Source organism: Chinchilla lanigera, unplaced genomic scaffold (assembly GCF_000276665.1).
Source record: "Chinchilla lanigera isolate Chin_1 unplaced genomic scaffold, ChiLan1.0 scaffold00004, whole genome shotgun sequence".
Taxonomy (NCBI): Eukaryota; Metazoa; Chordata; class Mammalia; order Rodentia; family Chinchillidae; genus Chinchilla; species Chinchilla lanigera.
In genome coordinates this window covers 27,431,054-27,444,754 of record NW_004955405.1, presented here as the reverse complement: position 1 = coordinate 27,444,754, position 13,701 = coordinate 27,431,054, and the positions used below count along the sequence as shown (strand labels likewise).

Below are 13,701 nucleotides of genomic sequence, written 5' to 3'. Positions count from 1 at the left end.
CTGACAACTAAGGCTGTGTGAAAATGTTTTAAACATCCTACTGAAAGACTAGGATATAGGGGCTGGGGATTTAGTTCAGTGGCACAGTGCCTGCCTGGCAAGTGCAAGGTAGTGAGTTTGATTCCCAGTACCAGAAAAAATAAATAAATAAATAAAAATAAAAATAGAAAAAGAGTAGGATACATTCACACATGAAAATCTTCAAGACTTTTAATATGGAAAGCAGTGTATAAAAATATGTTTAATAATTAAAGAACATTATAAAATTCATCTATAATTTTTCCAATCTCTGATTTTTTTCTTCTTTGAAGTCTTCACATTTTTTTTTACAAGCATATTAAAGAAGAGGAGAGAGTGTCGTTTCTTCATCTTGGCCTTTTGGACTGGAAACACAGTTTTCTTCAATATCATCCTATGAATTTGCTTCACTCTTACTTCACTTACAGAATAACCAAAAATTAGGTTTTCTGAGGTGATCTTTGTTAGGTTTCTGCAGATAAACATCATGACCTAAAGTCAAAGTGCAGTAATTTCATTTAGGAGAATTAGAAGTCTAAAAAAACTGGGAAAAGCAAAGCTAATCTAACCCACAGCTAGTAGGGTTGACAGGTTATGGCATAAAGTAGTCATTTGTCCATAGTCAGGGAAAATAGGGACTAGAAGAGACACGGTAAGGATGACCTATATTATTGCAAAAATACTAAAATATTACAGGTGGTCATCCACAGCCAGGAAAGTTCTATAGAGAACTTGTAGATTGAGGGAGCTATTACCACTATTAATCCTATGTATTGTACTTAGTATTTGTACCTTTTATCACGATGCCTAACATGTGACTTATTAAGAAGAACCTAGCTTGTTTAATAAATAAGACTTTAGAAGATATCTCCTTCAATTATATAAAACGGGTTTTCATTTCACCTAAAGTTACCTCCTTGAACCCTTGCAGGTGCAAATGATATTAGATTGTGCAATGAGTATTCATTATTGACACAGATGCCTTATTTTTAGTAAAATAGCTCCCAGAATACTTTATAGCACCTACACACAGAAATAAATCTACATTTTAAAAAATAGAACGAAGCTGTCATTTTGAACATGCAATTGCATAACAAACTCTATCAGAACTTATTTCAGGAAGCAGAGCTGTACACTAAGAACTTTCCTTTGGTGTTTTTAGATTAAACCACTCTAGTAAACCAATTCTCCCCCTGGATATCTGTGGTTAATACTTAGTGCATTAGATATTTCTAGAACTTTACTTAACATAATTGTCCAATGATTATGAGAAATTTGTTGTTTATAGCATTTTTATGGAAGAAAGAGATTGAACTGATAGAAATATTTTGGATGTGATACCTAATACCCTGACCTCAAGAAATACAATCTAGCCAGGAAAAAAAGGCATACATCAATGGCACATAACAGCAGGAAGCGAAATCAACTGAGATCATTTAAAATCATTTTGATTTTTCATCCCTTAAAATCTCTTAGGCTATTTAACCATTTTCACACTCTGTGTCAATAAATAAAATAAGAGCCCATGAAGCAGTACACTCAAATGTGTTATTTTGCATTCTTATGATAATCCATACCCTGTTAAAAAAAAACCTTATCTTCAAAGACAATGACACTTACAAAATATTAGATTCTCTAAATTGCAGTTGAAATACCAAAACACATTTCAAAAAACTCATTTAGAATTTTCTACTTTTCTACTGTTTTGAAACATGTTACCAGACTACATCCTGACAGAGTTGTTCTCATCCTTCTCTGAAATGAAAATGTAGCTCATAACAGAGAACCTAACTTACCTTTATGCTTCCTATATTTTCGCAAAACATACATAGAGTTTTACTACAGATGCTTTTTACAGCTCCTCTTGACATTTCTAGATGCCTTGATCCTTACACATTCAGGAAGAGGTCAGATTCTCCTGATTCTCATCCTCAGCAACTGGTTCCTTAAGATTTTTTTCCATTTCTTTCAAGATGTCTAATTGTAATAAAGGCAAGAGCTTTGGAGTTAGGAAGAGTGATTTCTACTTAATTCTCAGTGAATGTATTATTAGGATAAAGTCTGAGCTGCTACAGTAAAATCTCACCATATGCTAATTCAAATAAATGGACATCCATTTGTCTGTGTTACAAGAGTCCGAGGGGGTGGGACACTCTGTCCCTCAATGATGCACAGGGACCATGCTTGGGGCCACATTCCACCATCCCCAGAAAGCAGCTTCTGAGTTGCTCAGTCAGTGGTGATTTCCACATGGAGATCAAGATGAATCCGTCGGGATCGTCCAGTGCAAATGGGAGAAACAATATCCAGGGCCTGAAAACTTGTTTTAAAGAATGATGTAAAATTTGTGTATATTGTTTATATTCACTTTTCCTGAATTAAAACTTACTCATGTGACCGCACCTAGTTGCTTAGGAGGCTGTTCAGTACCCTTGGAGGACAACCACACTCCCACAAGTAAAGAACAGACTGGAAACAACTGCGAGTTCGTACACTCAGGGAGAGCCAGTGCAGAGAGGGCCTCCATCATAACCTAGTTGAGCATATCTTTTTCTTTAAAAAAAAGGATAAAGGAATAAAAAGGAAAAGAAAAGAAGTAGCTCATAGAAAAGCACGCCATAAGTCTCAGTACTGTTTTCATTCCTTCTCCCATCTGCACATCCTAAACCAAGCAGAAGCATTTCTAGTAACAGACAGTGTACCAAGTGCTATAGAATCAGTTCGCTGGAGAAAGTGACTGAAATTCCTTATCCAACAGTCATATATTAATCTTGTAGCGTTCAGCGAGCTTGCCCTTACCTGCTGAGCACTGGGAGTTGTCCTATCCCAGCTCAAGGAATGAAAGGAGGCTTCGTCCTATCTAGAGAGCCTGCAAATCCAAGCAAGAAGCACAAAACTTTAGCTATTTCCACTTCTCAGTATGACCCCTAAGCAAACTGTTACAGGAAGTTAACAGGGTACAAAGTATCTGAATATTTAAAGAAATATGGGATTCTGCCCTGCAGAAAGACTGGGATGCTCCTGGCGAGAGAATGGATATCAGAATGAATTCAGTCCTGCTTATCCTTGCTAGTCCTCCCACAAATAGTGCAAATGGGTGACAGGAATATTCTCAGGGCATCCAGCCAGGTAGCTTTATTTACTCAAATTTTAGTACATAGTTTCTAACGATATGGATTATTTTATGATTAACTCTTATTGTTATGCTTCTGGACAAAAAAATGTATCATTGCTCCTGTATGTAATGGTAGTGAGTAACTAAATTCAACAATTGCATATGTTGTATGTGTTCAGTGAGCACCACCCTCCACTTTAACTTCTAGACCTACTAATTCTCGACGTACATCTCTTGCACTTGCTGAATTTCCGAGTTCATCATCAGCCTTCGGCTCTGGCTCTTGGTTTGACCACTGTTGACTTTTATTCTGAAGTACTGCTGTGTGTCTCTACACAGCCCAGGAGAAAAGACATCTCCTTTGTGGGACTATTCATCTTCTATCCATCTTTCTTCTGCATTTCTTTCCAGGGGAACTGTGTTTTCACCATTTACCCTCCGCACTGACAAAATTGGGAAAAGTAGATTTGAGAGGGGAGTTCTAATAGCAATTAACATTCAATAGTCGTCATGTACTTCCTGTTAGAATATGTAAAAATACCAGTTTTAGATGCATAAAGGGCATATAATCTGATGGAAAGACAAAAGAACTGCACAAAACATCTACAAAGCAAAATAAATGTTTGCTTTGCAATCATAAAAGCAATAGAAATAGATTGCCTATAATTTAAACTAACTCCTTCTCACAGCTGTGATCAACTAAGTGAGAAGTGTCTTTGGGGACCTGAATGATTCATACAGTGCTCTAAATGTCTTTCTTTTGATGCATGAATGTGTACAGCCTTGTAGTAGAATTATATTTTCCATGAGATACAATTTTCCATGGTCTTCTTATGATCTTCAAATAACATAGTGTTTGCTTTACCTCTTTACTGGTCCTAAGAACTATAAACAATATAACATGAAAGGAAATGCTAAAATACATAACAGTGCACTGAAATCATTGATTTTTCTTCAATCTTTGTTTAATTCACTAGTTTACATAATACAGGAAACAGTGAGGATCTGCTTGATTCCCATGAAGTTCAGCACTCAAAAATTGATTTTGGACATAACCAAGAAATTAAGTATGTTTGAATGTAATGGGAGGTAAGTTTCTTTAGGGAGTTGACTCACTCACTCAGAAAAGCAACGTCATCTCTGATAGTGACTCAGTATTATTGCCTAAAACACTAGATGAAAATTATGTGGTAAAAATGAATTGTCTGATTCTTGTTTGTACCCATACCCCAGCACCCAGCATAGTATCTGGTGCAGCATAAGTGTTCACAAAGTGTTTTTAAGCTTAACAGATCTCAGAGTAGTTATGATAAGTAGAATGTGCCCATTCACTCATGGTACTTAGATTCTAATTCCAGGAACTTAGAAATATATTAGATTATATAGTGAAGGATGAACTTCAAATGAGATTATCTAGTGGAACTCAAAGTAATTTATAAAAGCCCTTAAACATGGAAAAGAGAAGTAATGAGAGGAATAGTATCCTGAGAAAGATAATACCACTGCTTGGGTTGAAGTCAGAAGAGTGCCATGAACCAAGGAATGTGGGCAGCTACTAGAAGGTAGAAAAGCCAGAGGAACAAACTCACTTTTAGAGCCACAGAAAGAAACGCAGCCCTGTCAGCACTGACTGTAGCCACTAAACCCTATTTTGGACTTCTTACCTAAAATGTATAAGACAGTAAATCTGTGTTGTTTTAACTGACTGAGATTGTGATACTTTGTCACCATAACAATAGGAAGCCAGTGTAGCAGTAGTGCTAAGAGAGAACATTTGGAGTTAAATTACCCAGATTTATCCACTGGATGAGCCACTAGATTGGGAGTTACTTAACTCTTCATGTTTAATTTTCTGATGTATAAAATAGGCAAACAATAGTCCTTAACTTATAGCATTTTAATGAAGCTTAACTAAAACACTGAAAGCAACCTCCAGTGTATACAGTTTTTGAAAATGTTTGTCATTTTTATGAGTGTTTTTGAAGCATTATTAGATTATTTAGTAAGATTAACTATTTTACTCTATACTCTCCAGCCTTAATACACAAAGAATTTGAGAACTTTCACTTGTGTTCAGTGAACAATAATCAAAGATGAAAACTATGATCTAATAAAACACAAATGATAAGTATCAGAACTAAAGAACAAAATCCTTATACAGAATGAGCTCTCCCAGTTATTGTGGCTGGGAATGTGCATCATAGAGATGTGCACACGAGCAATCATCATTTCAAGTTTGAGCAGCACATTATGACAGCTCTCAGGAGGGGTGACTAAATCAGCCACACAGATCACGGGAGAGGAAGTAGAAATTACTAGAGTGAGCCTCAGGATTTACACAGGTAAAGAATGGAAAGGAAGAATGTGTATGATTAAGAAATGGATATAAGAAATCAGCTCTTACTCTAAAGTCAGACTCTCCTGTTCTTGACATCGAACACAACAATCTTATTGTCTTCTAGACAAAACTACTTTTCACTCTAACCTACTCATCAAATATCTTCCCAGATGTATGCTCAATCATTCATCCAGACTACTTTAGTCAGCTCAGGCCGCCATAACAAAATATCATGGACTGGATGGCTTCAGCAAAAGTAATTTATCATCTCACAGTTCTGGAGATTAGAATTTTTCAGACAGTTCAGGGTCCTAGAAGGTCTCACTTTCTGGCTTGTAGTGTTCACCTTCTCACCTTGTGTCAACATGAGCTTTTCTTGAAAAGTGCATGAAGGGAGAGAGAGGGGAAGGAAGAGAGAAAGGAAGGGACAGAGGAAGAGGGGGAAAGGGAAAGGGAGAGACGGACACACAGAGGACTACCCTCTTCTTCTAAGGCCACCAGTTTCATCAGAACAGGACCTCTCTCTCATTTAACCCTTTTTTCCCTTTTAAAAACCATATCTCCAAGAACAGATAATAATGAAGGTCAAAATGGACCTCATAATGGAGGTCAAAGCTTCAAAATGAGAAATTTGGGGGACAAAATTCAATGAGTGGCACAAGGTAATTCTCATCTAACTTCCTTCCCACTCTTCTCAGCTGTTCATAAATATTTCCTGAACTACAAGGGTTTCTGGTGGGTCCTGCTTCTTCTTTAGCATGCTTGCTTTGAAAAACTGAATAGCTGCCCTCTTAGAAAAAAATCAATCCATTTTGCCATCTCCCTTCATTCAGAAAAATGGATTCCTTCAAAGTAAGTCTCAACACATACCTTTCAACTGTAATTCACATAAAAGAACTGCCAACATCTCCCCAGATTTAACAGTTGTGATAAAACATATCCCCCTCCAAATTACTAAGAATCTCCTCCTGGAAAATGTACTATTTCTGCATGCAAAAATTTTAATCTTTTAACCTTTGCTAAATTGACTATAATAAAGTTGGACTGCAAGACATTTTTATTATGGAATATGAATTATCTAATTTCCAAGGCATTAGACCTTCTTGGTAAGTGTAGTTTCATATTCAGGCAATGTCAGAGTGAATATTCCAAAGTCCTGTTACATACATGATAAGAACATGTGAACTGTTTCAACTCAGTCCCTAAGTAGGCTAGAAATGGTAAGTCTCAATGTTTGTTTTACTCTCGCCAAGAAGAAAGGAAAAATGATAGAAAGGTAAAGCAATTTTAGGTGGTCATGCCTAGAACTTCACAATCAATTTATGAATGCAACAGATATTTCTTGAGTACTTCATTCCATAGAACTGGAATCAAAAAAACCAGAAAAATAGGAAAACACCAATCCTTATTAAAATAATAATTATTTCACGAGCTCTCAACTTGGTAGGTATGTAGAACTGCAAAAAGTTATAGCAGGCAGGGACAAGAGCAAAGCTGGGAGCAAACTGAAAAGTAGAGAGAGCTAGGAGCACTGTAACAAGTGCCTTCGAATCACTCATAGAAAGAAATGCTTTTTCCTTCAAAAGAGGTAATGATGCAGTGTCTTTGTAGGAGAATATTTGTGTCTTCATATTTTCCTCTTTGCCCACAGATAAGGAGGAAAATTTCAGTCCAAGCTTCTCTCTCTAGTCAGGTCTCAGAAACATTCCAAAGAAGACCTTGTTATCCTCGCTAGTAAAACGCCACCTGCTTTCTAGTGGGGAGTCTCCTTAGCTGCAATACTGGTACCATCATGCTTCCTTAGTGCACCCTTTCACCTCCTCCTTGTCTTAGAGAAGCCTGAAAATGTGGTCACACTCATCCATCCATCCATTCTGCCGCTTCAGGTGTTCCAGATTCCATAAATGAAGTAAGAAGCCCGCTTATTCTACTTCTGACTATATGTCACAGCTCCCCAGAGATGTCAGACAATGAAACAACAGAGATGCGTTCCCCAAGGGTAAAGCAGTTATATTTGCACATGTATTTATTATTCTTTGTTTGTAAAGTTCCTTCGATTTCCAATAGAGAACTTCAATTAGGAGAATGGTGGGTATTTGTGTTTAAGGACCAAAACCACATTCCCAAAACTCCATTGTTGAAAACAGCTTGAGCAGAGTCTGACATGACAACTAGGACTTTCTAAGGGAAGGGTAGGAGGTGGGGGTGGGAGGTAGCTGGAACAGGCAGCAAACGACAGCACTTAAGAACAGAGAAAACTGTATTGGTAAGACTATGACACAACTGTAACGCAGCCTATATGGAGGAGAACAAAGGATGCTGAAGCTGGATAATCCTGAGTCTGGGTCAAGAAAAACCCTGGTCATCAGGCTAATACGATTGGATTTTATTCTGTGAGCTATCAGAAGCAATTGGAATCATTTAAGTAAAAGCACATCATAAAGCAATATCTGCAAATGATATCTTTGGAAGCACTATGGATGCATAATCAATAAAAGAAGGGTAAAAACTTCTAGGAGACTATTACAATAATCCATGTGAAAGCACACGGTGGCAAAAAAGAGAAGAATAAATTAATATTTGAGTATCCAGTGTACAATCAATATGCACTGCTCTAGAAGTTCTAGGCAATTCATACCCACTCACTTTTATTCACTCAAAATAATTTGGGGAGAACAGAAGTATCACCATTTTGCAATAGGAAACTGGGGTTGAGTGATCGCGTGGTTCTTTGCCTGGAGTCTCAATAGTCATAAAATCAGAGAGAGAGATTGGACCAGTGTCTGCCTCATTTCAGCTCTTATTCTCTTTTCGCAATAAACTGTCTTTCATGCCAGAGGGAAAGGAGAAATCAATACAGACACAAGAGAAACTGTGAGGTTGAAATAATGGGAAAACTAATTATATGTGGTAGAGGGAAGAATACAGAAGAAGCACTTGATTTGCAGTTGAGACAATAAACTGAAAGCAGGCTGTCACCGAGCAAGCAAGTGCAGGTGCCCCGCCTAGTCGGATGTCACCCAGAGAACAGCATAGAAGGAGAAGCTCGTGTATTTCCACCACACGGGGTAACCTTGGCCAAGGAGGAGCAGGCAGATGAGGAGAGAGTAAGAGAGTAAAGATAGTGACCACCCATCAGAACACACCAGTTATCACCCCTCCTTGGTTTGTGAACAGAGAGAAGTAAAGGATTCTTAAATTAATATGAAGAGCTGCAAGTTTCAAAATGGAACACTATGGCAATGGCATAAAGCACATATTCTCCTCAGGGGTAGGAAAAGAGAAGAACTGAAGATCACAAAACTGAAGAGGTGAAAGAAGGGGCCCCAAAGAGCTGCAATTCAGACTTCCGGGGAACAGGTTTCCGGTGTCCTCAGGCTACTTTCACACTCGGTGACTTGCTAGAAAGACTCCAAAGACAAAGAAAGGCTCTTATACCCCACTACATTCATGGTTATAGTAGAATAAGTGAAATGATACATTCTAAAGTCTTCAAATGAAAAAGATGCATAAGGTGAAATACCAGCAAAACCAGGTACAAGTTTGCAGGGATTCTCAGTGGAGTCACACAGACGACTTCATTCTCCCAGAAACAGTATGTGACCCCACACGTAAGGCACAAACCACCAGAGAAACTTACCTAGGCCATGATTAATATGGTTTCCTTTCATAGGTTGAATTTTGTTCACCAAAAATGATGCCCAAGTTCTAACCTTTGATGTCTGTGAATGTGATAGAATAGGGTATTTGCCTACAAAACTAAGTGAAGGTTGCCAAGATAATGTCATAAGGAATTTACAATAAATCCTATGGTCATGGGCATCATTATGTAAGGAAAGGGGATATAGACATGTAGAAAGGAGGTGCAGGTACAGATGGATATAGGGACAGTAATTACATCTCTCTATGTCAAAGAAAGTCAGAAGCATCCAAAAGCTGGAAGAAGTGAGGAAGACTTCTCCCCTTGAGACTTTGGACAGCGCATGGCCTGGCCAACAGAGCCATTCTCTCCAGTAGAATTTAAATCACTCATTTTGTAGTAATTTGTTTTCAGTGAGTTCAGAAAACTAATAAAGATTTTGAAAATGGGAATCAGGAAGCTGCTGCAATAAGTCCCTAAAAGTGTGAACTTGGCTTTGGAATATGGTAGTGGATAAAGGCTAGAAAAAAATTAGATGTATGATTAGAAATATCTACATTTCCTCCCAAAGAATGTTCTCTACTGAAATTTGCACACTAAAGGTGATTCTGATGAGGACACAGAAAAACTAAGGTGCATAAAGAAGGAAGCTTTTATGAGATCAGTGAGTACCTCTGTAGTCAGGACCAGGGTGTGGCAAGGAACAGAGGCATTAAAGGTGCATCTGATGAGATCTCAGGAGGACACAAAGAGCATTTGTATCAAACTGGAGGGAGGGCAGTCCTTGTTACACAATGGCAGAAAGCTTGGATGAATTGTGCTGTTGAATGGAAAATAACACTGGTTTTCACTTTATAGAATTTATTGGAGAAAATTTCCAAACAGAGTGTCAAATGTGTCACCTGGATTTTCCTTGCTGCTTCTAGCAAAATGAAGAAGAAAAAAGATAAACTGAGGGAGAAACTTATGCTAAAATGAACCAGCATTTGATGATTTGGAATATTCTCAGCCTATTCAGATTGAAAAACATGCTACAGCATGCTCTGGAGATAGAGCCACAGATATATAGGACATACTGAGCATGATAGTAGGTGTGTGACTCTACTGTCAGGTCAATTCCATCCAATTAGCCAACCCAGCATAAGCCAGGGATAGAATGGTATTATCTGGGAAAGATCTATGAAGGCAACCCTTGCCTAATAGTATGGATACCCATGACATACATGGGACTTGTGAGAATACTCTAACACCAAGTACACTTTCAACTTGGAATGAAGGAACAAAGATGGGATAAAATAAGGAAAAGTTGTTACATTTCTATAAAGCTATAGGCAAATCAAAGAAGAAATAATAATCCCTCTCAACTCAAATGTGATATTCTTCAAGAGAACCAAAGAATGGCTCAGGAGGCAGGGCTGCACTTAGTGACAGGAGCTGCCATTGGACCAGAAGGCAGTATTAACCCTTTCCAGCACCAGAGGGCACTGCATGGCTACTGCTGATATCCTGAACTCCAAGAGCTCCAGACCTCTGCAGAAGGCAGAATAAGCAATTGGTGCTGGAATCCAGAAAGAGCATGTGAAGGCTAGTGTGTTCATTTTCTGTTGCTGTATAGCAAATCACCACAGACTTGACAGCTTACAGCAGTACCCACTGAGTAGTTTAAAATTCTAGTCAAATGTGGTGGTGCACACACTTGTAATTCCAGTACTCTGGAAGGATGAGGCAGGGGGATCAGAAGTTGAATCCCAACCTGAGCAACTTAGCCACCTAGCAAGACCCTGTCTCAAAACAAAAAGAGCTGGGGAAGTAGCTTCTCCGAAGGCTTTAAATGCAATCCCTAACACCAGAATAAATAAATAAATATTCTGTATGGCAGAAATGTCTGCTTCAGGAGTTTCAAAATGAGGTGTTGGCCAGGGTTGCCTTTCAAATTCGATGGTTGTTGGCAGAATTGATTTTTTTGTAGTCATAGGATTGAAGTTTCTGTCGCATTGCTGGTAGGCAACTGGAGAACATTCTTAGCTTCTTGAGCTGCCTTTTTTCTTTGCCATGTGTCCCTTTTCAACTTTAATATGATCAATAAAGAATACCCCTAGCATTAAAACCACTTCAGCTTTTAATCTTTCCTACCAAGAAGGAGAATAATCCTTCTTAAAATCTCACTTGATCAGACCAGGTCCATCAAAAATGATTCCCCTATTTTAATGTCAACTGATTTGGGAACTTACATTTCCAAAATCCCTTCAGAGCAGAACATCATACCCACTTGACCATTTGGAAAAAAAAAAAATGTGCGTGCTGCAGGGGGCAGGAATTTAGGTATCAAACAGAAGACACAAATTCCTTCCCTTTCTATGTCTTCCAAGCCTCTCCTAGTGCCTGCCTTCTGCAAGCAGAAAGTCCTGAGCCCAGCTTCACAGAGCAGGTTACAGCAGCCTGGGTCTGAGGCTAAGAGGCAGTAGCTTATGACTGCCCCGATTGTCCTGCGGAGAACATCAGAGTTACTAACCAGAGCATCAGGTTGAGAGAGAGAGAGATTCTGCCATCACTACCTGTGTGCAACCAGTGTGCTGTGTGCTAAGGGATCGGAAGCGATGACTGCGTGACGTCTCCCACCCTCTGCACTCCCAACAGAACAGCACAGGGTGCTGTCAGTCTGCTTTTCTCCCCAAGACTCAACCACTGTGTGGATGCTGTTACACAGCGAGACTAGCTGACGACAGAGTTGAGGGCCTTATTTCTTATTCTGGGTTTTGGGTGGCTGACTTGTTCATGCTGTGTAGCCAGAATGCCTCTGTATGTCCCTGTCTTTGACCATCTCTTTCTGAAAATAAAGTGATGGATCCTCCAGCCAAAAAAAAAAAAAAAAAAAAGAAAGAGAGAGAGAGAGAGAGTACAAGACAGGGATGGAATACAAGATGGATAGACAGAATCACTATCCCCCCACCACAATCAGGGAATTCTGTTAATTTGGATATATTACTTTATTTATTTAATGAGAGAATGATCCAAAGTCACCCTAATTATCACATACAAGCAGAAATAATGTGCAATGCTTCCGTGAAATCCTCATACTACTTCAAAATAGGAGGATGTGTTTATGTTCCTTTACAAGAGACTCAACATCAAAGTTGTAGAACGAGCTATACAAAACTAGAAGTTTACTAAGAGTTGTAACAGAGATCAAAAGGCATTAGAAAAGAAAAGAAATTTTCATTCCTCACTTCATTGTGAGGTATGGGAGCACGCTTCTGGGGAAGGAGATGACAATTTCCTTTAATTTTGTTATTCTTTGTAACACATTAGAACAATAGTTTTTTAAATTAAGACAAATTGTGATTTACAGAAGTTAGTATCCTTTTAGGAAAAAATCAAATCACACAGAGCAGGTGCGGGTAGGAAACTGAGAGACACAGGACAATACCCAGCACTACTTCGTAGCATTTCTACTCATTTGATTCTTTAATTATGTGTTTAAGCAACTTGTAATAAAAGTACAAAACCAAGGAAAAGCCTTGCACAGACTACTTGTAATTCTAGACATTAAACTTGAAAATACATATATCAAGATTGTATCACATTTACCTAGAGATTAATGAATTCCTATTCTCAAGAACTTTTCAATATAGGCAAGTAGAAGCTCATAAATGTATATTCATTTAATCCTCTGATAAAGTGAAGAAGAGATGGTTTTTTGACACAGCAATATGACGTCTGCCTATTTAATCTGCCCTGCCAGGAACAAATGCTTTGGAAATTAAAACTCACCATTAAATGACAGATCTGGAAGAAAATTATTAGAAGTAAAGTCAGCAGCAAAATCAGTCACAAATTACTCAATAGTGTCATTAGCATCCTAGCTTTCTAGTATGGACGGTGAGAGACTGAATGTTGTTTCACTGGTTTTCTGATCCGGCCCCCTTCATCACTGTCTGCTCCCCCTCCCAACAGGAAATAATCTAATCATAGAACCTTCCTGCTCTTCTCAAGTACATCTAGAAGGCTCCTGCCTCAGCCCCTTCACACTTGTTAAGACACCTGGAACACTCCTACATTCAGCTCTCTATGTAAATGTCACTTCTATACACAGAGTCCTTGCCTGATAATCCTATACAAAATAATCATTCCGTTACCATCCCTAATCCCACCATTTTTACTGTGTCATGTGCTTCTTTCCTAATTCATGGGTTACCGTGCTCTAATTCACAGCATAGATTTCTTTATTCTTCCTTCTCTTCACTATAAATCAAAAGCTCTAAAAGCCTAGAGACTTTAGTTTATAATTGTATCCTTAGCCCTAAAATATGTTTGATATATTAGTTTTTCTATGAATATATGTTGATAGTTGTTCTATAATCTCATCCTTATTATTTTATTTTGTTTCAGTTTCTGTGTCTACGCCCCTTGCCTTAATGATAGCTCATTCTTATTATGATCTTGCTGCAGGTGACATACAAGATGAAGCTCTTTGGAACATTTGACTCCCTACACGCGGTGAAGCAGGTCTTTATGTCCCACTGAATAAAGTAACACAGCTAGAGAAAGATGATTTCATGGCTCAAGGTTATAACAACTTGCATAAAACCA

General features: G+C 38.3%; 1 long non-coding RNA gene across 3 annotated transcripts in view; it reads right to left on the bottom strand.

Moving 5' to 3' along the window:
• Positions 1 to 259: 259 nt before the first annotated feature.
• LOC102016882 overlaps positions 260 to 13,701 on the bottom strand; it is a 19,983-nt gene continuing 6,541 nt past the window's right edge. Inside the window, exons 2-6 of one of the 3 annotated variants that reach the window (XR_259398.2) lie at positions 3,363 to 3,576; positions 2,818 to 2,887; positions 2,105 to 2,338; positions 1,815 to 1,995; positions 260 to 510 (exon numbers count right to left, since the gene is read on the bottom strand). This is a non-coding gene — a long non-coding RNA (uncharacterized LOC102016882). The remainder of the gene's footprint in view (positions 511 to 1,814; positions 1,996 to 2,104; positions 2,339 to 2,817; positions 2,888 to 3,362; positions 3,577 to 13,701) is intronic. The other 2 variants (XR_001236109.1, XR_001236110.1) reach the window with 2 other exon arrangements.